General features: G+C 40.7%; 1 protein-coding gene across 1 annotated transcript in view; it reads right to left on the bottom strand.

Annotated features, from left to right (window-relative positions):
• CDH17 (cadherin 17) overlaps nt 1-16551 on the bottom strand; it is a 72525-nt gene extending 55974 nt beyond the window's left edge. Inside the window, exon 1 of the mRNA XM_035011533.1 lies at nt 15945-16551. The gene's annotated coding sequence lies outside the window, so the exon portion shown is untranslated. The remainder of the gene's footprint in view (nt 1-15944) is intronic.
• Nucleotides 16552-27086: the final 10535 nt, after the last annotated feature.

Consider the following 27086-nt stretch of genomic DNA (forward strand, 5'->3'; position numbering starts at 1 on the left):
AAATAGGTTAAAAACTGGCTGATACATATCATCTCTTCTTAAACTGATTTTTTAGTGCTTTTAATCTCCCAAAGACATATACATTGAATGATAGAAAAACAAATAAAAATAAGATAAATGACTTATTTTAGTCAGATGCTCAGACAGGCCACCATCTGGGATGTTTTAAGGAATCTGAAAAGTGAAAGTAGCAATGCACTTATCCTTTATTTTGTCATTTACACTTAGTCTTATCCCTCACAGAGAGGTTTCCAGTGGGAAGTAGAAGTAATTGCTTTTTCCACCGCCATGCCTAGGGTTCCATGACTCATTTGTAGACTGATGTACCCCACGGTGCAGCTGTTGGGAGCACGGACCCTGGAGTTCGACCAGCTGGCTCCTCCACCGACTTGTGTCTACTCAACCACAAAGCAAGGATGATCAGAGTATTTACCTGTGAGATTTATGAGGTTCAATGAGTTCATATTTTGAACAGTTTGTTAAATAAAAATTCATCCAGCCACCCCCATGTGCTTCGTCTGAACTTTGAACATTGTCCTACAGGACGTCTCCTTTCATAGTCCCTGGCTTTCGGTGGCCCAGATAACGAGACTGCTCAAGAAGCAGCCTTCCCAGCAACGTCCTCACGACCAAGTGAAGCAGTGAGGCAAAGCCTTTATACCCATGCGTCCAGGCAAACCGCGCTACTGCAGGGATTATGCCAGAAGGGGACTGTAGCCTCTCAAACAAGTCTTGCTTCTATTTCCTTTTTGCATGGACATAATTCCACTAATGACTCTCACATCCTGGATCATACTATTGCTGGAGGGAAAGCATAGTTTATAACTGAAACTGCCTAAAAGCACCAAGCCACACACACTTGATAGATTTCCTCATGAGCACTACTTGGAAAAGGATTGGAGCACATTTCTAGATAATTCAGTGACATTCTATCTGAACTACCTGAAAAGGTTGAATACAACCATGTGCTTGGAATGTGTGCTATTTGTTGGGGTTTCCCTCAGGCACAAGGACTAAATTCAGACAGTTTCTATGGCAACTATCTGAGAGGCCAAGCACATCCTTAGCAACACAGGTCAAAGGTTTTTTTTGGGGGGGGCGGATTTTTGAAAAGCCACCACCACTTGCTTTTAACCGTGAACCACTGACAAATACAGAATCAGGGCTGCTGGCCTTGTTGCTTCAGGCTGATTCACCACAGTCCACAAAACACACATCCCCCCACACCCTGCATCTGTGTCCAGCTGGAACAACAATGCAAAGGCAGCTAACACTTACTGAAAACAATTTGTCACGCACCTGCTAAGACTTCTATATGCATTACCTTATTGATTTCTCATAAGAACCCTATGAAGCAGGTATTATGAAAATCTACGTCTTAGCAAAATTCAAAAGATGAGGGTCAAAGAAGTCGAGAGACTTGCCCAAGATCACACTGCCTGGCTCATTCTATACTTATGCTCTTATTCATAAACATAATAAGACATCTAGTATCACTTCATCCATTACACATCATCCCAAAAATTCAAAAAAGTTTTTCTTTTTTCTTTTTCTTTTTTTGAAAGAGAGAGACAAAGATAATGGGAGTAGGGGAGGGGCAGAGAGAGAGGGAGAGAATCTCAAGCAGACTCCACGTTCATGGCAGAGCCCGACACGGTGCTCAATTTCACGACCCTGAGATCATGACCTAAGCAAAACTTAAGAGCGGGATGTTTAACCAACCGAGCTACCCAGGGGCCCCATTTTTTTATTTTATTTATTTATTTATTTATTTATTTATTTATTTATTTATTTGAGAGAGCACGAGCAGTGGGGCAGAGGGAGAGGGACAAGCTGACTCCCCACTGAGGAGGGGAAATTTGAATACAGAGACACACAGGGAGGGAAGACAATGTGGACACATGGGACAAGATGGCCATCTACAAGCAGAATGGAGGGGCCCCAAACAGACCCTTATGGCCTTCTGAAGGAACCAACCCCACGGACACCTTGACTTTGGATGTCCAGCCTCTAGAACTATGAGACAATACATTTCTGTTGTTCAAGCAACCCCATCTGTGGTGCTTTGTTATGCCAGCCCATCAATTTAAATACCCCAAGGAACACTGGTTTTGACTGAGAAAGGCACCGCCATTCCAGAATAGAGGTGGCCTCCAACAAGGCTATGTTCAGTTATTACACATGCCGTGCCCACAGCATCTCAGGGGTCCACTCGAAGCTTGATTAATTCTCCTGCTGGGTTCCATTTCCTCCAAGAGGCATTTTTAGACACTCTTGTCATTTCCCCATTTATCTGAGTAAGGACATGTAATTTCTAGGTCCCAGGTCTCCAAACCTTCAATAACTCAACACACAAGCATTGATTTCTCCCTCTTGCAAAAAGCTCAGTGATAGGCAAACCTTAAATAGAGTTAGTCATCTCTCATCCTTTAAAAAAAAAAAAGGCATTAAGGTCTTTGAATTCAAATAATTTTCCCTGCTCAAAGGTTGAACTATGCATTTCCAAAGAACAAAGAAAGTGCAGGAGGAGAGGACTAGAAAATTTGTTTTCAAATATCATAGGTGATGTGGGCAGGAAAGGATGTGACTAGAATTCATAATACCGCCAGGACCAAACAGCGCTACATACCCTGTGTGCCCTTTATCATGCCTCTGCACTGTATATTGCTAAGAGCAGCATAAATTACAAAGCAAGGCCAGATATGAATAAAGATCAGATTAAAAGCCTGCTCGCACCATTGCTCAGCAAGTAATGTTCAGATCAATCATGCCCATCTTTTTGGTCTCGCTCGCAAATCTCTGGCACCACATTTCTTCAGGTTTAGAAAAATCACAGGAAGATCTGACCGATTTGCAATCTTGACAAATTAGGGACCCAATTAAAGTGGCCAGTAATAAGCTAGAAATAAAACAGGCAGGCATAAAAGCAAGGCTGCTGCCTTGTATTTCAGACTGATTTAGGAGGAAGGAAGGAAGACAAGGAGGGATGGATGTCCCCCACCCCAACACACAAATATAAGCACTCTGGGGGCGCCTGGGTGGCTCAGTTGGTTAAGCGACTGCCTTCGGCTCAGGTCATGATCCTGGAGTCCCGGGATCGAGTCCCACATCGGGCTCCCTGCTCGGCAGGGAGTCTGCTTCTCCCTCTGACCCTCCCCTCTCTCATGCTCGCTCTCATTCCCTCTCTCTCAAATAAATAAATAAAAAATCTTTAAAAAAAAAAACAAATATAAGCACTCTGGTCTCTCACTAAGCTTTTGTAATGTAGATATGCCGATCTTTCAGTATATGCAAATCTGGATTTACACACATACAAAACTGAGGGTGATTATTTGTTTTTATCGATCGGTTCATGGTCAGATGAATGGGCTCATGAGAGATACATGCCCCCCCCCACAGGACTTAAAAAGTTTTAAGTCTATACGATCAATTTAAATACAAATTACTACCATAATTATTCTTATTAAAGAAAGAATGAGCTCGGGCGCCTGGGTGGCTCAGTTGGTTAAGCGACTGCCTTCGGCTCAGGTCATGATCCTGGAGTCCCGGGATCGAGTCCCGCATCGGGCTCCCTGCTCAGCAGGGAGTCTGCTTCTCCCTCTGACCCTCCTCCCTCTCATGCTCTCTGTCTCTCATTCTCTCTGCCTCAAATAAATAAATAAAATCTTTAAAAAAAAAAAAAGAAAGAAAGAAAGAATGAGCTCTAAGGAATATTTTGAGACCTGTGTTTAAGCTTATTCCTGGCTAGCCTTCATTCCGCCCAACACTCCCCAGAAGTGAGTAAAGGAAGGGGGAGCTCCCCTCAGAGCCACACACAATGCCCAGCCCTGAATGAAAGGCGGGGGCGGGGGGAGGTGACAGGGAAGGGAGGCCTCCTCATGAAGCAGGTGGCTATCTAGCCAGGGTGCTTCCCTGACGTCTGGAGCAGGCAGGCAGCAAGGACGTCAGCGCTGAATGCCCTGTGGTATCCAGGTTTACACCTCAGAAACCCCAGGAGGAAGGGAGGGAAGAGTTTGCTTTTGTTCATATCTGTCAGAACATCATAAGGGCCTTCCCTGGCCTAAAGAGGAGCATAGGAATCACTATTTCTCATAAAAGATGGCTTAATTATTTTTGACAAAGTGTTTCCTCATGTATTATACAACAGTTATCTGTGTCTTATAAAGCATACAGATCAGCATTTTGTCAAGATAATAAAATCACACATTCTGTCCTTAGAAATTCAGTATGAGGTAAATCTGAATTAGATTCCATCCCATCGGGTTTAGACACAGAGATTAAAACAAAACAAAACAAAAATCCCCCAAATACTTGCTGTAATACTAGCTCATTTATAAAGTAGCCTGGAGGCAAGGATTCTCATGACAAAAATGTACAGTTATGCAGTGTGGCAGGTTCACTTCTAATCCCTGTAGTAAGATCATAATTGACAATTGTGGTGGGCAAGTGAGTCAAAGAAAAATTAATTTAATTCTGTCTTCATAAAGAATACCATGCCACTATGATATCTCACTCATGAGTTAGTTTTCTTTAGTTGAAAAAAAATATTTTTTTTTAATTAGCTAGTATTTTATGAGCATTTACTAAGTTAAGCACTCTGGACAACTTATTTCATTTAAATATCACAACAGTCGTGTAAGGTAGGTCCTGTCGTCATCCTACAGGGAAGGAAATGGAGCTCAGAGAGGTTGAGGACAGGGTGCCTATTTGACTGCAGAGACCATGCACAGAACCCTCCCTGTGAGGAAGAGGTGTTCATCCTTAGTTTAAACATTCTTTTTTTTTTTTTTTAAGATTTTATTTATTTATTTGACAGAAAGAGACACAGCGAGAGAGGGAACACAAGCAGGGGGAGTGGGAGAGAGAGAGAAGTAGGCTTCCCGCGGAGCAGGGAGCCCGATGCGGGGCTTGATCCCAGGACCCTGGGATCATGACCTGAGCCGAAGGCAGACGCTTAACGACTGAGCCACCCAGGTGCCCCTAGTTTAAACATTCTTAAAGAGCACAAATCTACCATTTTGACTTCTCTTTGTCTCTTCCGCAAGAACACAAGTCTTAATGTTTGAAGATAATTAAAATATGGTAAGAAATTATTGATTCAGACTATCAGAGAAGAGAGAATTCAGTCTGTTAGTCTTCCAGAATCTTTTAAGAGAAATTGAGTTTTCTTTGTGCCATATACACAATAAGCAGGTATAGCTTGGGCTGTTACATATGTTTAAGTGAAAAATCAACTTTTTAAAATATGTCAACCACCAAGTAAATATGTTTTTATTACACTGATATTTAATGTACCTCCGTAAACATTTCTGTTTGTTCTCCCAAGTAACAGATAGACAGATATTCCTGTAACAAACTAAGCTACTTTTCTCTTGTTGAATCAATGAGTAGACCACAGAATGAGTCCCAATCTAGGTTCGAGACCAGGGATTTCTGAATGAATCCAATTTTATGCCAACAATTAAATCTCTTTATGCCTATCCATGTAAACTAAGACCCATAAAAGCACTTGTTTGCTGGCCTTTGGAGAGATGGGCCTGATGATTCATGCTCAGCTTTCCTTCTCAGAGTCATCTCTCTTAATGTGGAAGAAAAGTGGGGGCACATTCTCCTTTCCAGAGAGTTCTTTTGACAACTGAATAGGAAGTTGAGTTTCTGCCACCATATATTTTGCTTTTTATAAAAAAAGGGAGGGGGGCGGTGCCTGGATGGCTCAGTTAGTTGAGCGTCCCACTCTTGATTTGGGCTCATTTATAAATGTCATGATTTCAGGGTGCTGGAATTGGTCGGACTCCATGCTCAGCAGGGAGTCTGCTTGAAGATTCCCAACTCTCCCTCTGCCCCTCTTCCCATTCTCATGCTCTCTGTCTCTCTAAAGTAAATGAATAAAATTTTTAAGAAGAGGAGGAGGAGGAAGAAGAAGAAGGGAGGAGGCACAGGAAATGCAAACTTCACCTGGAACAACAATGACTTTTCCCAGGGGTCATCTAGGCAAGTTTCAAAGGATGCCACACCCACCCCTCACCAGAAGACTTATCCAGTTGTCCCTTAAACAACTCAAGGGTTAGGGGCACTAAAGCCCTGTGCAGTCAAAAATCTGCATAAAACTTCTGACTCTCTGAAACCTTAACAACTAATAGCCAGCCTGCTGTTGACAGGCAGTCCTACTAATAACATAACCAGTCAATTAACACATATTTTCTATGTTATATGTATTATATATTGTATTCTTACAACAAAGTAAGCTGGAGAAAAGAAAATCTCCATCTCCCTCATGACCCTGAGATCATGACCTGAGCTGAAATCAGGAGTCTGACACTTAACCAACTGAGCCACCCAGTTACCCCTAACACTCGAACTTTCTAAAGGAGAGAGCTAACATTCATTGAACATCTACCACATGGCAAGCAATATTCCGAACTTTTTACAAGCGTGTCTAATTTAGTCTCACAACTACTTGGTTAGGCAAGTATCTCCATTTTATAGATGAGAAAATTAAGGTTCAGGGAGCTTAAGCAATCTGCTCAGTGCTCGCTGGCTGGCAAATGATGAAACTGGCCTAACCCATCTGCCCAACCCTGAAGACTCATAAACTCTACACCCTGCAATCTGCAATAAACCCTCACTCAGCAAAAGACACTTCCTTTCCTGGTGAGAGCTGAATATTGTCCATTTTCCTTGTCACCTAAATGTGCTTTCTTTTTCTTTTAAACTATTTTTCACTTGCTAAGTTTTTAAAGAAAAATAAAAACAAGAAAATGTCAGAGGCTGCACTGCCTTCCTAATCTCCTCCTGAGCATCCCCCATCACAGAGAGCATCTGTTCCCAAAAAGTCACCCATAATAAAGAAAAAACCAAGACCAAGGCAGAGACTGGACCTTTGAAGACACAATAAACTGTACACAACTTGACATCTCAAAATGATCACTTGTTAGCAAATGGTACATCCACCAACAAGCTGGAAAGAAGCATCAAAAGCTGACCAACACACACAGCAAGTCTTGCTCTCTCAATTGGGAAGGCAGGTCTGTCTCTCAGTTTTTTTTGTTTTTTTTTTAAAGATTTTATTTATTTATTTGAGACAGAGAGAATGAGAGACAGAGAGCATGAGAGGGAGGAGGGTCAGAGGGAGAAGCAGACTCCCTGCTGAGCAGGGAGCCCGATGCGGGACTCGATCCCGGGACTCCAGGATCATGACCTGAGCCAAAGGCAGTCGCTTAACCAACTGAGCCACCCAGGTGCCCCTGTCTCTCAGTTTTCAAGTCTTACATTCAATACTTTTAAGAAAGGGTTTCTTTTCTCCTATGCATTTCCCCTCCCCCACTGTGTCCCAGACAGTCCTAACAATCCTAAATTGAATCTCATTCTCTGAGAAATAGATAGAATGTTCATTTGTGGAAGACCACATCTGAGAGATGACACTTTGTAAGAATGAGATTCCAACTGTGATTTTTAGAATACAGAGCCCCAGAGCATCTTAGGACTAGGCACTTTTATATTTTAATCACAAAGAGTGGATATAACACTCATTTAAACAACCCCAACTCCATCATTCCTTTATTTCCACTGTCAACCTTGATCCAACCAAAGTCACTTCGTTAAATAAATTTATAGAATGGGGAGTCTAGTGAAAAGAAACCAAAAAGAAACTATGCTCCATAAGCAAATCTTATCACACTGAGAATAAACTTCCCTCCCCTTCCCAGCCACATAGCACCCTTCAAGGAATAAATTTGTCCAGCAACTTCTTAAGTACTCCCCCTCCACCATCTATTTTGTCATTCTTGAAGAAGTACATTATCAACATAGTTAAGACATGTCAACCCTTACCTTTCCGTAAGTAAATAACAAAATGGTTGTTAAAAGTTATTTTCTTCCATTCAGCTGTTGAGACTCTTGCTGGGGCCTGAGAATCTCCCGGGAGAACACTCCCTTTGCACTGCTCTGCTTCCCCAGCCTCTCCCTTCACCTTCAGTCAAACATTAACCATCAACTGGTTTTATTGATTCTCAGGAGCCATCAGATGTCATAAAAGGTATCATTATAATCACTACAGAAAAGAAGTGGGTTTGTACCAAAAGAAGCTAATTCACACCCAATACATCTCCAAGCAGGTGTCTGAACTTTTGAATGCAGAGAAGTAAATTAGAGGACAAAAGGAAGTTATAGTGGGAAAACGTTCTATGTATTCACCTGCCTCTAGAGTTTTAGCTCCATGACATCAAGACAGTTTGTCCATATTTTGTACACCTGACATTTAGCATAGTGTCTGCATAGAAGACACAATTAACAAATATTTGTAAATTCCATCTCAAACACAGAGCGCAGGGCACGAGGTCTGAGCAATGACGCAGTTCACTGATAACGACTGGAGAGACGTAAGAAATAACTCAGAAGGTGTAGCCAAAGATGCAAACTGGGGGTGCCTGCTTCTGAAGTTCAAGGGTCCTCTTCAAAGTCTGCATGAAACAACCAGTTGTCACCTTCCCCCCAAACACACACAAGTCCTTCACAATTCTGAGAATAGATTTACCTATAAAGCAAGTTACTTACACTCAAAATGAGGTTTCCAATTAAACAAAGCCAATAGCCCCAGATTTCTGAAGTCAAGGTGTCCTTGAGACTGATTTCTGATTCCCATCTCTCAGTCACTCTGGAAATCCACACTGGAGAATCAATGTCACTTTTGTGTCAAATGTGTCACACTTCATCCTGTTTCTGTTGACCTTCTGATATTCATTTCTGGGCTCCTCCTGAGCTGTGTTGTGCTTTCCATTTGTCTCTAGGTGTGCATCTAGCATAGTGAAAGAACAAGAGCACAACCCACTGTCTAGATGGACTTCTTCCTTCTCAGATCCCTTAAGAAGCCCAGGATTGCTCTAAGCCTCATTTATCTTGAGAACCTTGAAAGTGAAACCATCTCATCATACGCCAGTGGTTTAGCATGCTCAGTGGATCAGCAGGGCTAGGAAAAGTCCTTTTCCTTTGTCTGACAGCCAACATAACTGTTTAAGGAAATGAGGTCAGTGAGGCTAAGCAATTCTCAAATTCACAACACCTCTGCCCTCCCATTAGTTAAATAAAAGGACCTTGTTCTGTAAAATCAAATAGCTTCCCTTGTATGTTTCACTTCCTGAAATCAATGACAAGACTCTCACCGGCGGCATTGTTCTAAAAGGAGTTTGCTTCTTTACAAACTTTTAAATAATGTATGTAAAAAAGAACTTTTAAATCTATAAAGTGTTTTTTTAAAGATTTGTTTATTTGAAAGAGAGAAAGAGAGCACACAGGCACACATGAGCAGGGGCGGCGGGGTGGGAGTGGGGGGGTAGCAGCAGACTCCCTGCTGAGCAGGGAGCACAATGGGGGGGGGGGGGGGCTTGATCCCAGGACGCTGGGATCATGACCTGAGTCGAAAGCAGATGCTTAACCAACTGAGCCACCCAGGCGTCCCTCTATAAAGTGTTTTTTTAAAGTATATACACATATGTATCACTTTTAGTCATCCTTTCTCAGCAGTAATATACAACTATGGTCATGACATATTGGTTTATTAGTTTAAAAATATGTTTTCTCATTTAATCTTTACAACATGTTCACAAAATAGATTCCATCTTATAGAGAGAAAACAAAAGTTTTACCTTTTGCCCAAGTCACAGAGCCTGTGATTAGAGAATTAAGACTCCAACCCTAGTCTGTCTGATTCAAAGTCCAACCTATTCACCACAACCATAGAATCTGCGAAATTATTGTCCTTCTAGTTCCATGTGAGTAATAAGGAAATCCATGGGAAGAAAGGCTCCTGTATGACACCTTTCCTGATGGAGGACAGCCAAGGTCCTAAATTGGGCTTCCCTATACATTTTATGCTACTTCTATCCTCTAGCTTCCAAGTCAGAGAAGCAGGTTGATTAAACTCTAAAAGGCCAAAACCACCCATCAGAAAAATCAACAGGTGATCGCATCTCTAAATTATAAAGGCTTTTCCTGTGCTCTCCAGGATAATGGTTTAGCATGGTCTGAGAGCTGTGTGTTTCATCATTATAAATTATATATATTTATAATTTATAAAATTGCCTGGATTTCATCATTCCATATGTTCTGCCCTGTGTTTCAGGATGAACACCACCGCATCTTAGGAATTCATTTTCATGCAAAAATGAAACATTGCTAGTTCAATAGTTTAATACTGACTCAGTAATAATGGGAATAAAGAAAATTTAATTGGTAAATTACTGATTCCCTTTATCAAAGCAAAGGAGATATAAATGATTTATATGACAGAAACAAATGAAGTATTGAAAAGATTTGGGCAGATACTTCTAACTAACAGATTCATGGTGTTTAAAACATTTTAGCACTTTTGTCTAATGTTTTAGCCATTCCTTGGACATTAGCCCTAGAAAATGCATCAGTAATGTTGCAATTTATCAACAATGCGAGTTAGCAAGAAATAAAGTTAGGATTGCCTCCCAGATAAAAACTCCATGAAAATTTGGAATTATTCTTAAAATTCTAAGTATGTTACATTTCTAATATTTTTACTCTTGACAACTCAAAGTAAATGAAATCTATGAATGCTAAGTTTTTCCATCTTTCATGAACTTGCATTTTAACATCTACTTTGTGTGTTACATAGCATGTATTTTGAGAGCATTTTATCACGAGTTTATCAACACACAAGCCTCACCGAAGAGAAGTGTACAAAAATATTTTTTAATTACTTATTTAATATCTGTCTTGCTCTTGTTAATGATGGCACAAACTTTGTCTTCCGTGAGCACTCAGTAAATACTTTTTAGAATCGAACTCATTTCAGTCGCTTAATTCAATAATTCCAAATAGTCAGGACTACATGGAGGCTCCACCAACGCTCACAGGAACCCAAACAAGTAAAGGATTTCGCACCCTCTCACCAATATTTTACACCTTTTGTTTCAAATTCATTTAGTGAAACGAGGAGAAATTAATTTTCTGCTAGTGAATGTTTTAGGCAGAAGCAAGATTTTCCCTGGTTACTTTCACTGGCCAGAACAGTGTCCATTTTCTGATAAATTTAAGCAACACAGCTCTCTTTTATGTAGCTCCGATCCTTGTCTCTGGGTTTGTTTGAGTGCGGGCTTTTGTGTTGTTGTTGCTGTTGTTTACAGTGCCGGTGGAGGGGGGCAATTTTCCAAAGCAGAACACTTTCAGGAACTATTAAATGATTTAAGACTCAGCTCAGATAAATCACTAATTCCAAGTAGGAAACACTAAACCAAAAATCATGCTGTTGAAAAACTTAGCTGACAGCCACCTGTGCTCCTCCTAAAAATATTCAAAAAAGACAGTTTGAGGCTAACAAAGGTTGGTGCATTTCCCCTCACTACTTAGACAGATGTGGACCCAGTTTGCGGTTGTTTCTTTCAAGAATACTTTAATTCCATCTGTAGCTGGTTGCTCCAGGCAACGGCCCAGTAGAAGAGGTCCTTAATCTGGCTCTAGTTACTGTGTTGTGAAACTGCTGACGAATCCTATAAATGGAACGGTTAGTAAATATCCCCATCATCAGCCGTACAGTGGACAAATGTCTTATAGAGCTTTCTAAACCTGGAGAGTTTATGAAAACTGGGCCTTACACCATGAGATCCTAGTTCGGTACGTATAGGATGCATCCCAGGAATGAACATTTTTTAAAGCACTCTGGAATTCTGATGCAAGGGATCACAAGAACCCTTGTGTGAGAAACACAAGCTTAGGGATCCTGTGCTTTATCTGTTAGTAAATATTCTTTAGCAAAGCCCACACTTGAAATTAATTTTCCCCCATTATTTAGGATCCATTTCTGCAGGATCTGTCTCAGACAACAATGCCGTTGGTTTGATACGTACCTGCAGATCGGATCCAGCAGATCCAAATATGCACATCTTCCCTCAGACACTTTTTCTTGATCTATGGAACTTTTTGTTTGACCTCAGATTTTCTTTAAATTCCAAGAAATTACAATAATCTTGTCGGTTTTCTGAGACCTAGCTCTATCTCCCTTATCAGATTTCACCAATGTGAGTCTTTGCACATATCCAGTTCACCCTTCAGACTGTAGCAGCTGGCTTCCATCTCCTCTACCCCACTCTATCCCACCTCTATCGCCATTCTCTGTTTGGTGGGTCTCTCCTTAGACACCAAAATGTTGGGACTGCCTCTGAAAATTTTGTCCTTAGGAAGTATTTCCTGGGGGTGGGGAGAGTAGTCTTTTTTACGGTAATCAAACAACTGGATATCCACATGCAAAAGAGTGAAGTTGGACCCCTACCTCACACCAAGTCAGAAAGACTAACTCAAACTAGATCAAAACACTAAATGTAAGAGCTAAAACTATAAAAGTCTTAGAAGGAAACAGTGGTAAATCTTCATGACCTTGGGTTTGTCAATGGTTTCTTCAAATAACAATAGAAATAAACAAATTGAACTTACTGAAAATTAAGAATTTTTGCTTCAAAGAACAGTATTAAGAAAGTGAAAAGAACTCACAGAATGGGAGAATATATAACAAATCTCTTATTTAAGAAGGAATTGTATCTAGAACATGCTAAAAAGATCTTTAAAAAAAAAAAAAGATTTTATTTATTTATTTGACAGAGAGAGCACAAGCAGGGGGAGCTGCAGGCAGAGAGAGAGGGAGAAGCCAGCTACCTGCCAAGCAAGGAGCCCAGTGCGGGGCTTGACCCCAGGATGCTGGGATCATGACCTGAGCTGAAGGCAGACACTTAACAACTGAGCCACCCAGGTGCCCCAAGAATATGCTAAAAAAAAAAATCTTACAATAAAAACCCAATCAACCATCAACAGATGAAGAGATAAAGAAGATGTGGTATATATATATATATATATATATATATATATATATATATATATATACATACACACAATGGAATATTATGCAGCCATCAAAAAAAATGAAATCTTCCCATTTGCAATGATGTGGATGGAACAAGAGGGTATTATGCTAAGCAAAATAAGTCAATCAGAGAAAGACATGTATCATATAATCTCACTGATACGAGGAATTCTTAATCTCAGGAAACAAACTGAGGGTTGCTGGAGTGGTGGGGGTGGGAGGGATGGGGTGGCTGAAGGATGGACATTGGGGAGGATATGTGCTGTGGTGAGTGCTGTGAATTGTGTAAGACTGATGAATCACAGACCTGTACCTCTGGAACAAATAATACATTATGTGTTTAAAAAAAAAAAAAAAGATAGTAGGAAGGGAAAAATGAAGGGGGGTGGAATCGGAGGGGGAGACGAACCATGAGAGACTATGGACTCTGAGAAACAAACTGAGGGTTCTAGAGGGGAGGGGGATGGGGGGATGGGTTAGCCTGGTGATGGGTATTAAAGAGGGCACGTATTGAATGGAGCAATGGGTATTATATGCAAACAATGAATCATGGAACACTACATCAAAAACTAATGATGTAATGTATGGTGATTAACATAACATAATAAAATAAAATTTAAAAGAAACAATCAAAATGGACAAAGGATTGGAACAGATATTTTTTTAAAAAGGTATACAAATAGCCAACATGCACATGAATTGAGGCTCCACATCACTCTGCATCAGCAAAATGGAAATCAAAACCACAGTAAGAAACTACTTCACACCCGTTAGGATAGCTATAATAACAAAGGCAGACGATAACAAGTATTGGAAAGGAAACAGAGAAGTCAGAATCCTCATACACTTCTGGGGGGGAATGTAAAATGGTACAGCAACTTTGGGAAATAATAATGAACGTTTCCTCAAAAACTTAAACATAATGTTACCATATGACCCAGCAATTTCACCCCTAGGTATCTATCCAAGAGAGATGAAAACGTATGTCCACACAAAATCTGGTACATGAATGTTCACAGCAGCATTTTTCATAATAGCCAAAAGTGAAAATAACCCAAATGTCCATCAACTGATGACTGGTTCAAAAAAATGTGGTTCATCCAGACAATAGAATATTATTCATCCACAAAAAGGAATGAAGTAGTGATATGGGCTACAACATGGATCACCATTAAAAACATAATGGTAGGTAAAAGAAGCCAAACCTATGAGGCCAAATACTGTGTGAATCTATTCATATGAAATGTCCAGAAGAGGCAAATTCATAGAGGTAGAAAGTACATTAATGGTTGCCTGGGACCAGGGGTCAGGGCATGAGGTTGGAGGGTTATAACTAAAGGATTTGGGGTTTCTTTTACTGGGGATAAAAATGTTCTAAAATTCTTTCCAGCGATGGCTTCACAACTCTGTGGATATACTAAAAACTATTGAATTCTATGCTTTAAATGTGAACTTTATATGAACTTTATCTCAATAAATATGTTACCAAAAAAGGGAAGTATTCCCTGCAACCAATCCCACCCTGATAGGAATAATCAAGACATGGACTAAACATTTTCTGTCACCTCAATCCAGTCCCTTAGAAACAGATCATTTGGGTTCTACTATTGCAGATACTTTGGGATATTTAAATAAAATTTTATTTTCATTTAAATATATCTGTTTTACTTATTATTTTATCCCCCTCTTATCTCCCCCACAGGGCCCTTGGGTCGGTCTCCTAGTGTTTCGGCTCAGCCAGTTCAACACTGGATAAACCTCCGACCTCACCACTGCCTTTCTACTAAGCTAGTAACTCCAGAGATGAAGAGGAGAAAATTCTCCCTTCTTTGGTCTTCCCGCTCAGGATGACATTAAGCCTAGTCTCACTAACAACTCAGGAGAATTGCTGGAAAAAAACCCTATTATCTTAGGCCTGAAATTTTCCAGTTGCTATATGAGAAAATACAGGAACTGAAGTCTCACATCTGTGAATCACTGAATGCCCCTGTGGAGAGCTGGGCGGACAGGAGTTGCCCACCGTGCAGAGGAAGGGCATGGAGGGGAGGAGGGAAGGATGGAATCTACTGGAGAGTCTCCGGCCTCATCAGCAAGTGCTCAGGGTGCCAGATCGCCCTTCTAGCAAAGCATGGAGTAGGCCCAGCAGAGCATCCTAAATGGCTGGAGCCTGCTTATCCACCTGCCCCTGGTTGAAATCTGAATGGCTTGACCACTCCGGACGGGCTTTTCTACTCCTAGATCTCCCCAGTGCGGCTCCCTAAGCATGAGAAACAGGGAGAATTGCCTGGAACCAGGACTACAGCCAAGCAGATTTACGAGACGTAGCTGTACCTTCCGTAAGTGGCCACTTTATGCAAAAGAAAACCAGGAACAGTTAACAACACAGGGCTTGACATAAAGTCAACCAAAACCCATCATTCTTTTTTTTAATCTCCCAAAAGAGTTTTCTGAATACAAATAATAAATTTTAGGGCGCCTGGGTGGCTCAGTCAGTTAAGTGTCCGACTCTTGATTTTGGCTCAGATCATGATCTCAGGGTCCTGGGATGGAGCCCTGCATCAGGCCTTGCACTCAGTGTGGAGTCTGTTTGTCCTCCTCCCTCTGCCCCTCCCTCCACTCTCTTTCTCTGTCTCTCTCTCAAAGGCGATTTTTTTAAAAAGAAAAAATAATCATAAATTTTTAGTGCAGGGGTTCTCACACCTAGCTGCAGAGAACCGCAGGGATTCTGATCGGTGGGTCTTTGGCGAGAGCTACCAGCAATCATTCTGGAAGTCGTCCTTGGTGCCAGGGCCCAGCTGAGGTGAAGCCCCACCGGCCTGACGTTTGCATGCCAGGCCCTGTTCTAAGTGCTCCCTCTCTCTATTAGCTTGCTTAATCTTCACAACAACCCTGAAGTGGCTATTATTATTACTTTACAAATAAAAAGATTGAGGAACAAAGAAGGTAAAAATAGATTCTCCACGGTCTGAATCCAGGTAAGAATAGAAGAAAAAATCCAAGCACTTAACAGCTACCCTCGGCTGCCGGTTCCCGCCTGCAGACCACGTCTCTGCACAGCTCTACTTACCCACAAGGTACAGCACTCAGACAGGTTCAAGTTCACCAAGCAGCCAGATCAGCTCACAAATCCACAGCCAAAATAGCAGCCCTTGCACCCCGATACAGTTCCCACCAGCTGTCCATCCCTTGCCACCTTTCCTGAGAGTTACTTCACCGGGAATCCTGTCCCAGCTGAGCAACCTGCCCAGGGGCCATTCCCATTAAGAGTAACACCGACCACTGTATCCCATAGAGCGTTTTCCACCTGAATCTTCTCCCTGCTGATGGCCTCTCAGGGTTCCTCCTGACCTCCCTTGTCGTGGAGCGCTAGTATCCCCTGGCTGACTCGGATTCAGTCGCTCTCTGTCAACTGCTCTGCAGAAAGGTCCCGCTCTCCCAGAACTAATCAGGAAGTGGTTAGCTTTTACTGTAGCTCAGCTCAGACAAGCCAGGCCTAGTGACCAGTATTGCTCAGAGTCATACTTAACGCCAGGCCCACCTTGCCCCCAGCAATAACTGAATTATCCCTGATTCAGTGGGCTTTCTAAAATGTACCCTCCCTTCAGTGACTGAATATTCACGTGGCTCCCAATTCAACAATGCTGACTTGTGGACCTTCGTTCTGGAATCTAACATGAGTCTACAGGGACTATGGGCTCTGAAAATTAATTTTCTTCTACTTTGGAATACAAAGCTCTTTGGTTCTTTTCCTTTTTTGGTCATGAAGCAAAGGAATGTGGGGAGAATTCCCGGAGACCCGTCCTGGGGTCACAGTGCCAGTGGCACATTTCCCAAGCCTGACACAGACAGTGAGAACTTACTTCTCCTCATCTTTATCCAGCTCCATGATAAATTAGTGTACCATTCTTTAAGGCAGAGTGCTCAAGACCACAGACTTTGGAAACTGGCAATTTGGGATCTGAATCCCAATTCTAATGCTATTCTTTGACTTCTGTATGTATCACCAGAATGAATTTGGAAATCTTAGACTAGACCCTTGATACCACACCCCCCACTCTGTGCTCATCACTGCAATGGCCCAATCAAGGGAGTAAAATGCTAAGGTGCACTAGGGGTCTTTGTAGAGAGCTCCAAACTGTCTAAAAATGGTATCACGATATTTAACTGTATATTGAAGGTGGAAAGAGGAGTTTCTCAATGTTTTCCATTAATTACTTTTCTAAGGAGGTTTTCAACTCTACTCCACCTGCCGTAAGTATCTGCTCCTCCCAACCACACTTAGACCAGAAACTAAGAGCAATTAGCCCATCTGTCACAAACCTAAGTAACTAGGAGGCTAGTCACCATGTCTCGTGGTAATAGAGGCTGCTAGACAACTAAAATTAAAATCTGGTGTCTTTACCACACCAAACCAAATACAAAGGAAGTCACAGAAAGTTAAGTTCAAATCTTCGTATAAGTTTCTATTTTAACAGCTAATCTACAAAAAAAAAAAAAGGCTAAACTATAGCAAACATCAGTGAGAAAGCTGGAGATGAATCATTAGACATCAGATTGGACACGATTTGGACATAGCATTTCTCACCAAATGACTTCTGGAAATATGGCAGGAACTTGGTTTCTATCGGTAGCTGATTGGATAGTTACCCTGACTCGATGGCCCTGGAGCAACATCTTCATCTTTTGTGGAGCCTACAATTCTCCCCTTGAGGAACTTTGCACAATTTTCCCATGTAACCCATCTGATTAGTTCACAAGTTATTTGCCACCTGTTCATCTACTGAATTTAAATATGTTCATCTATTGGATTTAAGGATGAGTCCCGATTTTTGTTTAACTATTTACTCTGAGAAATAAACAGTTACTTTGATTATCTCTATATAGAGAATTATCCATTCTCTATATATGTCCAGGCATCGGACAAAGTGCTTGGCTTATGTTATTCTAATGTGCACAAGTCTGAAAAATAGATCACAGTCTCCAAGCCCTATCTACAACCAAGGAAATGGAAGCTCAGAAGAGTCAAATATCTTGTTCCAGGGCACATAGCTAGGTAGATGACCCAGCTAGGATTTGAACTTGGATGTGGTAACTCAAGATCTTTGCCACTGCGTACTCTGCTCCTGATTTATAGGGACGTCCTAGTCACAGCTTCTACTCTGGACACCATGAACACTCCCTTTCTCTTATCACTTGGCCTCGAAGTAGCTTTACTGCCATTAACCGGAAGAGGCCTTAGTATACAATCAACTCTGTTTTATAACAGTCTAAAAAGCAGCTCTGGGAAATTTATGCCAAAACTAGAATTGTTGCTTTTGGCAAACTCTCTGATGTTTAAGTAGGCAATGTTAAACCAGTCCTATTTATTCATATGTTGCTATATTCTGTCCAGGACATATTTATATAAGTTCACAGAGTACTCTGTCCAAATTCAGAGCTCTCCATTTCAGAAGCCTCCTGGGCTCACTAAGATCCTCCTGAGGTGGTAGCAACTGGTGTTCACTTCCTTTAGAGTTTTCCAAGCTTAAGTCATGTCTGCCATGCTGTGCAGAGAAGAACTCTAGGATCACAGGGAAAAGTTTCTCTTATAGACGTCTTTCAATAAATAAATGAAGTGAGAATGATAGAATTCAAATATCACCATTTTGCCAACCCTACTGAAATAATAAGTATAGGCAAATCACAACTGGTCACTATATGCCTCCTGGTAGATCAGTCTACGCAGGATTCATGTTGAAAAAAAAAATGTACTTGAATCAGATCAAACCTCCAACTTTAGAGTGTAGATCCAACAATGTAAGATCTCTTTGCATTGATTGTATAGAAGATGCAGAAACATTCTCTATAAAGACCTTTTTTACATCCACCATTGATAAAAGCAAAGGATATGGCATTAAAATGTAACTTAATAAAGGCTTTTCTGCAGAGGTTTAAATTAATGAAATCCATCTAGGATCATCTTTCTGCTAGGATCATCTTTCTGCAATTAATTTGATTCACAGATGGATGCAGAAGGCCCACAGGAGTATCTGTAGTCTATAGTCAGATACCAAACGCTTCATCCTGGCTGTGTGTGTGTGACATGAATTTTCTCATTTTAACATTTTGTAATAGAAAATTTCAAACATAAACAGAAGTAGAGAGAATAATGTAATGAACCCCATGTACCACCACCCAGCTTCAGCAATGATCAGCACATGTCCAATCTTGTTTCTTCTATGCCTCCCTTGAACCACATGATCCCCCACCCCAGAGCATCCAAACTGGCTTCTTAGAAAAAGAAAATGATGGTCTTGTCTGGAAGCAGCCCTCTGGTCAACTCTGCTGAAGGTAGAATGGTCCTCCCTTACCTGGAATACAGGTCAGGCTTGTTAATTCATAAAATCATGTCAGCTTTGCCCTCTGCCTGACTACTGGCATCTGAAATATAGAAGCTCTTTTGCTTATGGACAGGTTGGATTCTTGGAGGCTTTTTCCAACTCTGTTTTTGCTCAACACCATAAAAATTACTTTTAGCATCTCTAGTTTGCGGTAGACAATTTTGAGGAACTTTCGCTCTCTTAACTGCAGACATTGGTGAGTTTGGCTCTTAACCACAGAAGTTTGTGAGTTCTGGCTCTGAACCACAGAAGTTCCTGAGTAGAAAAGGCTGTATCAACAGCTCAGAATAACCACCTTCCATGTCCTAACCAAATAGCTGAGTCTTTGCCTGGTGGCTGCTACCCACTTCTGATCAAAAATCTGCATAATGTGAGAAAGATCCATTCCTCACACCACCCACCAGAATACATTTCAAGTAGATCAGAACTTTTAAAAAAAAAAATTTTTTTTAAGGGAACCATACAAGTACTAGAAGGTGAATTCCTGTACGACCAGGAAATGGAAAAACTTTCCTAACTCAAAACCAGAAGAAATACTGAAAACCCTGAGAAACTTAATAATATTAATTTATTAAAAAATTTTGCATGTACATGAACACCAAGAGGAAATTAAAAAGAAATGATAGATTAGAAAAAAACATATGCAACAATAATGGAGAGAAGGTTGATATATTTAATGTGTAAGATCTGTTAAAAATAGAAACAAAAAAGACCCAAAAAAAGTAGACAAATGGACAAGCAATATGAACAACAGTTCATTAAAAAGGAATGCAAGTGGCCCTAAAACATATGAATAAAAAAACACTGTACCTCATTAAAAATGAGAAAAATGTAAATTAAAAACTATTACTTATCTGATTAACAAAAACCCAAATACAAGTCTTGTTGGAGATGCTATGGGGAAACAGTTACTCTCACACATTCCTAGTGGGGATGCAAAATGATACAACCCCATGGGTGGGAATTTGGTGATATTAGCAAAATTACACTTACCCTTTGTCTTAGAAATCTCACCCCTAGGAATTATCCCAACAAGACACTGAAAAATTTTTCCAAAAATAAATGTACAAGGTTATTCACTGCAACACTAGTTATTACTAAAAACTGAAAGCAACCAAAATGTCAACCAATAAGGTTCTGGTTGAATAAAATGTGGTACATCCATTCAATGAACAGTTTGCAGGTATTAAAAGGAATGGGGATGATTTCTACGGAAACCATATAGAGCAAGCTCTAGGATATACTAAGTGAAAGAAGCAACATTTTAAAAAAATATATAGTATGCTACTACTCATCTAATGTCTAAGAAGATACAAATATATATATTTGTGTGTAAAATTATGTACATATGTAAAAACATACATGCAAGCATTTGCTTATACAGATCTTCCTTGATTTATGATATGGTTATGTCCTGATAAACCCATCATAAACTGAAAATATTATAAGTAGAAAATGCATTTAATACATGTAACCCACTGAACATCATAGCTTAGCCCAGCCAACCTTAAACACACTCAGAACACTGACATTAGCTTACAGTCGGGCAAAATCATCTCACACAAAGCCTATTTTGTAATAAAGTGTTAATATCTCATGTAATTTATTGAATATTGTACTGAAAATGAAAAACAGAAGGGTTGAATGGTTGCAGAATGGTTGTGAGTATATTGGTTGTTTACCTTCATGATCTCCAGGCTGACTAGGAGCTGTGACTTCTCCAGCCCAGCATCACGAGAGGATCGAACTGCATATCAGGAAAAAAATCCAAATTCAAAGTTTGAAGTACAGTGTCTACTGAATGTGTATCACTTTTGCACCACTGTAAAGTTGAAAAAGCATTAAGTGGAACCATCATAAGTCTGGAACCATCTGTACTTTAGAAAATAGAAGAATAAACCACATTTGTTTAGTAGTTACCATGGCATGGGGGTACACCTGGCTGGCTTAGTGGGAAGAGCATGGGACTCTTGATCTCAGGGTCATGAGTTCGAGTCCTACATGAGGTGTAGAGATTACTTATAAAAGATTTTTTAAAAACTTAAAAAAATAGTTACCATTGGGGAAGAGGGGGATCAAAGTGGAGAGGACAAGATCAAGAGCTAGAAATTCTCTCAATGTAACTTAGTGTATAGATTTGACATCAGAACCACATCAGTTCTTTACACAGTTAAAAAACAATCTTAAATCAAAATGAAAAGAAAGCAATTCCTAAACGTTGAAAACAAATGAAACAAATAAACTTCACTATGTACTGAGTTGGCAGCATAAACGCTGAGAGGAATTAATCCAAGTAACTTTAAAACGGTAATTTGAGTGTGTATCCCTAGTGGGATAGATCCTAAGGACAAAAATAACTTTAAAGAATCTTAAACTGTTTCAGATATCATACTGTTAGTAATGATATTATTATCATTATTCTGAAACATAGTAAAGCAGAAAGTAATTATGTTAATATTGTTTGGAACCAGGATTTTAGGCAGAAGAGAGAAACTATGCAAATACAAAATCAAAGAAGTTAAATAAAAAACTTTACATCACTAAATCCAAATTCAAAATATTAGCTGGAACTCATGATGTACTTTATCCTAATATTTTTTATCATTCTGTCCACTGAAACAGCCTGGGAACAATGACCAACTTGTAAGCAATGGCCAGCCCTACATCCAGTTTGTGATCTTTAAATATCATTTTTCACAAAAGGAATTATGCCTCCTTGGAGAAATTGCTGATTCTAGGTCTGCAGCAGGAAATCTACAAAATGTGCCCAGAACATCTGTCATAGCGGACAGCAGGGAAGTTATCAAAAACTACTGTGGTTGTATCAAAGATTGAGAAGCCAACAGGAAGAGGCTCTCACAGGCAAAAGATGGAAAATTTTGAGAACCAATAAGAATAATGACCACAATATGAAACACACAAAATATGTAAGATCCATGAGATCACAACAAAAACGTATTCATCACCTTCGGAAGATGTAAAGAACCAATGTATTATTCTGAAAACATGTAAATACAGGGCAAGAATCAAGGATTGAACCTGCCCTTCCTATACAAATGAATCTCAGGGTAACCAAATAATTTTTAAGGAAAAGTTTCTCTTTAGAGAAGTCTTCCAGCTAATAAATGAAAGAATATTACCATTTTGCAAGCCCTACTGAAATAATGGATCTCCACAAAGATGATGAGCTAGAACAGAGAGATAACTGTTCTCTATGTGCCTCCTGAGGGAAGTTCTACAATACCACTTATGAAGACTTCTTTTATGAAAATGTGGCCCTGAGTCAGATCAAATCTCCAATTCTAGAATGTGAGTCTAACAACTCGTCTGTGGGAAATGCTGGTCAGAAGAGCAGGTTATGGATGAAATGACACCTCAGGTTGCAAAATACGAAATGTGAGAAACTACAGGACAAATGACTCTGGTTCTTCCATATATAAATTAAAAAGGGGGTGGGGAATCTTTAAAAAAAAAAAAGAGAGAGAAGATGGTGGAGGAGTAGGAGACCTAGATTTCGCCTCCTCTCAGGAATTCAGCTGGATAGGGATCAAACCATTCTGAACACCTACAAACTCAACAGGAGAGCGAAGAAAAGAAGAGCAACAACTCTCTGAACAGAAAAGCGACCACTTTCTGGAAGGTAGGACGTGCGGAGAAGTGAATCCGAGGCGATATTCAGGAGGATAGACGGCAGGGGAGGGGCCTCCGTCGGCCGCTTCTGGCAAGTGATAGAGCCGTGGAGCACAAAATCGGAACTTTTAGAAGCCTGCTCCGCTGAGGGACGTCACTCTGTGGGGGGGGGGGACCCTCATGGGACAGTGTGGTCTCAGGACCCTCGGGGTCACAGAAAGACCAGGGGTGCCTGAGTGCGGCAGAGGTCCCAGGTATCGGAGCAGGGAAGCCGGCTGCAGAGATGGAGCCGAGGCGTGGACTCCCAGCTCGGGGTTGCTATAGACCGTGATCCGCGGCACAGTCGGGCCACTGCTCCTCCAGCAGGGACCCAACAAGCGGCAGATCCGGGGAGACTCACCTTCCTCCCCCGGGAGGAGTGGCGCAGGAGTGCACCGCAGGGATCTGCTGGGTTTGGAGACTCCACACAGGGTCGGGTGCCAGAGATAGAAATGCTCGGTCACAGGCCGGGTGAGCACGGAGTGTGGCCGGAGACCAGGGAGCCGGGAGTGACTGACTGCTTTTCTCTGGGGGCTCACTGAGGAGCGGGGCCCTGAGTTCTCAGCTCCTCCGAGGCGGAGATTGGGAGGCAGCCATTTTCAGTCTCCGCCTCCAAAGCTGTACGGAAAGCTCGCAGGGAACAAAAGCTCCGGAGAGCAAACCCGAGCAGATTACTTAACCCGGACGGGGCAAGGGCGGGGCAATTCTGCCTCCGGCAGAGACATTTGGGAACCACAGCAACAGGCGCCTCCCCCAGAAGATCGGCAAGAACAGCCAGCCAAGGGGCACCTGGGTGGCTCAGTTGGTTAAGCGGCTGCCTCCGGCTCAGGTCATGATCCCAGGGTCCTGGGATCGAGTCCCGCATCAGGCTCCCTGCTCAGCAGAGAGCCTGCTTCTCCCTCTCTCTCTCTGCCTTCCTCTCTACCTACTTGTGCTCTCTATCTCTCTGTCAAATAAATAAATAAATAAATAAAATAAATTAAAAAAAAAAAAAAGAACAGCCAGCCAAGACCAAGTTTATACATCAATGAGAATGGCAGAACTCCAGTGCTCTGGGAATACTGCACAGAGAATTCATGGCTTTTTTACCACGATTCTTTTGTCTTTCAAAGTTAATTTTTTTTTAACTGTCTTTTTTTTTTTAATTTTTCTTTTTCCCTTTTTCAACCAACATCTTATCAATCCCTTTTTTAAAAAACATTTTTATTTTTCATTTTTAAAGTCATATTCTATCCCGTCACAGTAGTTACCCGTATTTTTGGCATATATATATATATATATATATATAAGTTGTTCTCTCTTTAAAATTTTGAGATAGTTTCTTCTAACAGATCAAAATATACCCTAAATCTCTAGTGTATGGTTTTTTTCTACTCCCCTGCCTGATCACATTCTCTCCCTTTTTTTTCTTTTTTTTTAAATCCTCTTTCTTTTTTCAAACAACTTATCAATTCCTTTTATAAAATTTTTTATAATTTCCATCTTTACAGTCATATTCCATCCCTTCATCATATTAACCCTTATTTTTGTACATATATAAGTTTTTCTTTCTTTAAAATTTTGGGAGGCACTTTCTTCTAACAGACCAAAATACCCCCAAAATCTAGTGTGTAGCACTGATCTATATACCAGCCTGATCATATTTGATCACATTCTGTTTTTTTGTTTTGTTTTGTTTTGTTCTGTTTTTGTTTGTTTTTATCTTTATCTTTTTCTTTTTCTTTTTCTTTTTTTTCTTTTTCTCTTTTCTCTCTTTCCCTTTCTTTTCCCACTGCTTCAGGTCTTTTCTGATTTGTTTAGAGTATATTTTCTGGGGATGTTGTTACCCTGCTAGCATTTTGTTCTCTCATTAATCTATTCTCCTCTGCACAAAATGACAAGATGGAAAAAATCACCTCAACAAAAAGAACAAGAGGTAGTACCGACTGCCAGGGACCTACTCAATACAGACATTAGTACGATGTCAGATCTAGAGTTCAGAATCATCACTTTAAAGATACTAGCTGGGCTTGAAAAAAGCATGGAAGTTATTAGAGAAACCTTTCTGGAGAAGTAAAAGAACTAAAATCTAACCAAGTAGAAATCAAAAAGGCTATTAATGAGGTGCAATCAAATATGGGGGCGCTAAATGCTAGGCTAAATGAGGCAGAAGAGAGAATCAGTGATATAGAAGACCAAATGATGGAAAATAAAGAAGCTGAGAAAAAGAGAGATAAACAACTACTGGATCACGAGGGCAGAATTCGAGAGATAAGCGATACCATAAGACGAAACAACATTAGAATAATTGGGATCCCAGAAGAAGAAGAAAGAGAGAGAGGGGCAGAAGGTATAATGGAGCAAATTATAGCAGAGAACTTCCCTAATTTGGGGAAGGAAACAGGCATCAAAATCCAGGACGCACAGAGAACCCCTCTCAAAATCAATAAAAATAGGTCAACACCCCGACATCTAATAGTAAAACTTACGAATCTCATTGACAAAGAGAAAATCCTGAAAGCAGCTCAGGAGAAGAGATATGTAACCTACAGTGGTAGAAACATTAGATTGGCAACAGACTTATCCACAGAGACCTGGCAGGCCAGAAAGGACTGGCAGGATATATTCAGAGCACTAAATGAGAAAAATATGCAGCCAAGAATACTATATCCAGCTAGGCTGTCACTGAAAATTGAAGGAGAGATAAAAAGCTTCCAGGACAAACAAAAACTAAAGGAATTTGCAAACACAAAACCAGCCCTACAAGAAATCTTGAAAGGGGTCCTCTAAGCAAAGAGAGAGCCTAAAAGCAACATAGACCAGAAAGGAACACAGACAATATACAGTAACAGTCACCTTACAGGCAATAAAATGGCACTAAATTCCTATCTTTCAATAGTTACCCTGAATGTAAATGGGCTAAATGCCCCAATCAAAAGACACAGGCTATCAGATTGGATTAAAAAACAAGACCCATCAATATGCTGTCTGCAAGAGACTCATTTTAGACCCAAAGACACCCCCAGATTTAAAGTGAGGGGGTGGAAAACCATTTACCATGCTAATGGACACCAAAAGAAAGCTGGGGTGGCAATCCTTATATCAGACAAATTAGATTTTAAACCAAAGACTGTAATAAGAGTTGAAGAAGGACACTATATCCTACTTAAAGGGTCTATCCAACAAGAAGATCTAACAATTGTAAATATCTATGCCCCTAACATGGGAGCAGCCAATTATATAAGGCAATTAATAACAAAAGCAAAGAAACACATCGACAACAATACAATAATAGTGGGGGACTTTAACACCCCCCTCACTGAAATGGACAGATCGTCTAAGCAAAAGATCAACAAGGAAATAAAGACTTTAAATGACACACTGGACCAAATGGATTTCACAGACATATTCAGAACATTCCATCCCAAAGCAACGGAATACACATTCTTCTCTAGTGCCCATGGAACATTCTCCAGAATAGATCACATCCTAGGTCATAAATCAGGTCTCAACCGGTACCAAAAGATTGGGATCATTCCCTGCCTATTTTCAGACCACAATGCTTTGAAACTAGAACTCAATCACAAGAGGAAAGTCGGAAAGAACTCAAATACATGGAGGCTAAAGAGCATCCTACTGAAGAATGAATGGGTCAACAAGGAAATTAAAGAAGAATTAAAAAAATTCATGGAAACAAATGAAAATGAAAACACAACTATTCAAAATCTTTGGGATGCAGCAAAGGCACTCCTAAGAGGAAAGTGTATAGCAATACAAGCCTTTCTCAAGAAACAAGAAAGCTCTCAAGTACACAACCTAACCTACACCTAAAGGAGCTGGAGAAAGAACAGCAAATAAAGCCTAAACCCAGCAGGAGAAGAGAAATAATAAAGATCAGAGCAGAAATCAATGAAATAGAAACTAAAAGAACAGCAGAACAGATCAACGAAACTAGGAGCTGGTTCTTTGAAAGAATTAACAAGACTGATAAACCCCTGGCCAGACTTATCAAAAAGAAAAGAGAGGGCGCCTAGGTGGCTCAGTCATTAAGCGTCTGCCTTCGGCTCAGGTCATGGTCCCAGGGTCCTGGAATCGAGTCCCACATCGGGCTCCCTGCTCGGCGGGAAGCCTGCTTCTCCCTCTCCCACTCCTCCTGCTTCTGTTCCTGCTCTCGCTATCTC

The sequence above is a fragment of the Mirounga leonina genome, unplaced genomic scaffold (assembly GCF_011800145.1).
Source record: "Mirounga leonina isolate KUSES-001 unplaced genomic scaffold, KU_Mleo_1.0 Mir_165, whole genome shotgun sequence".
Classification (NCBI taxonomy): domain Eukaryota; kingdom Metazoa; phylum Chordata; class Mammalia; order Carnivora; family Phocidae; genus Mirounga; species Mirounga leonina.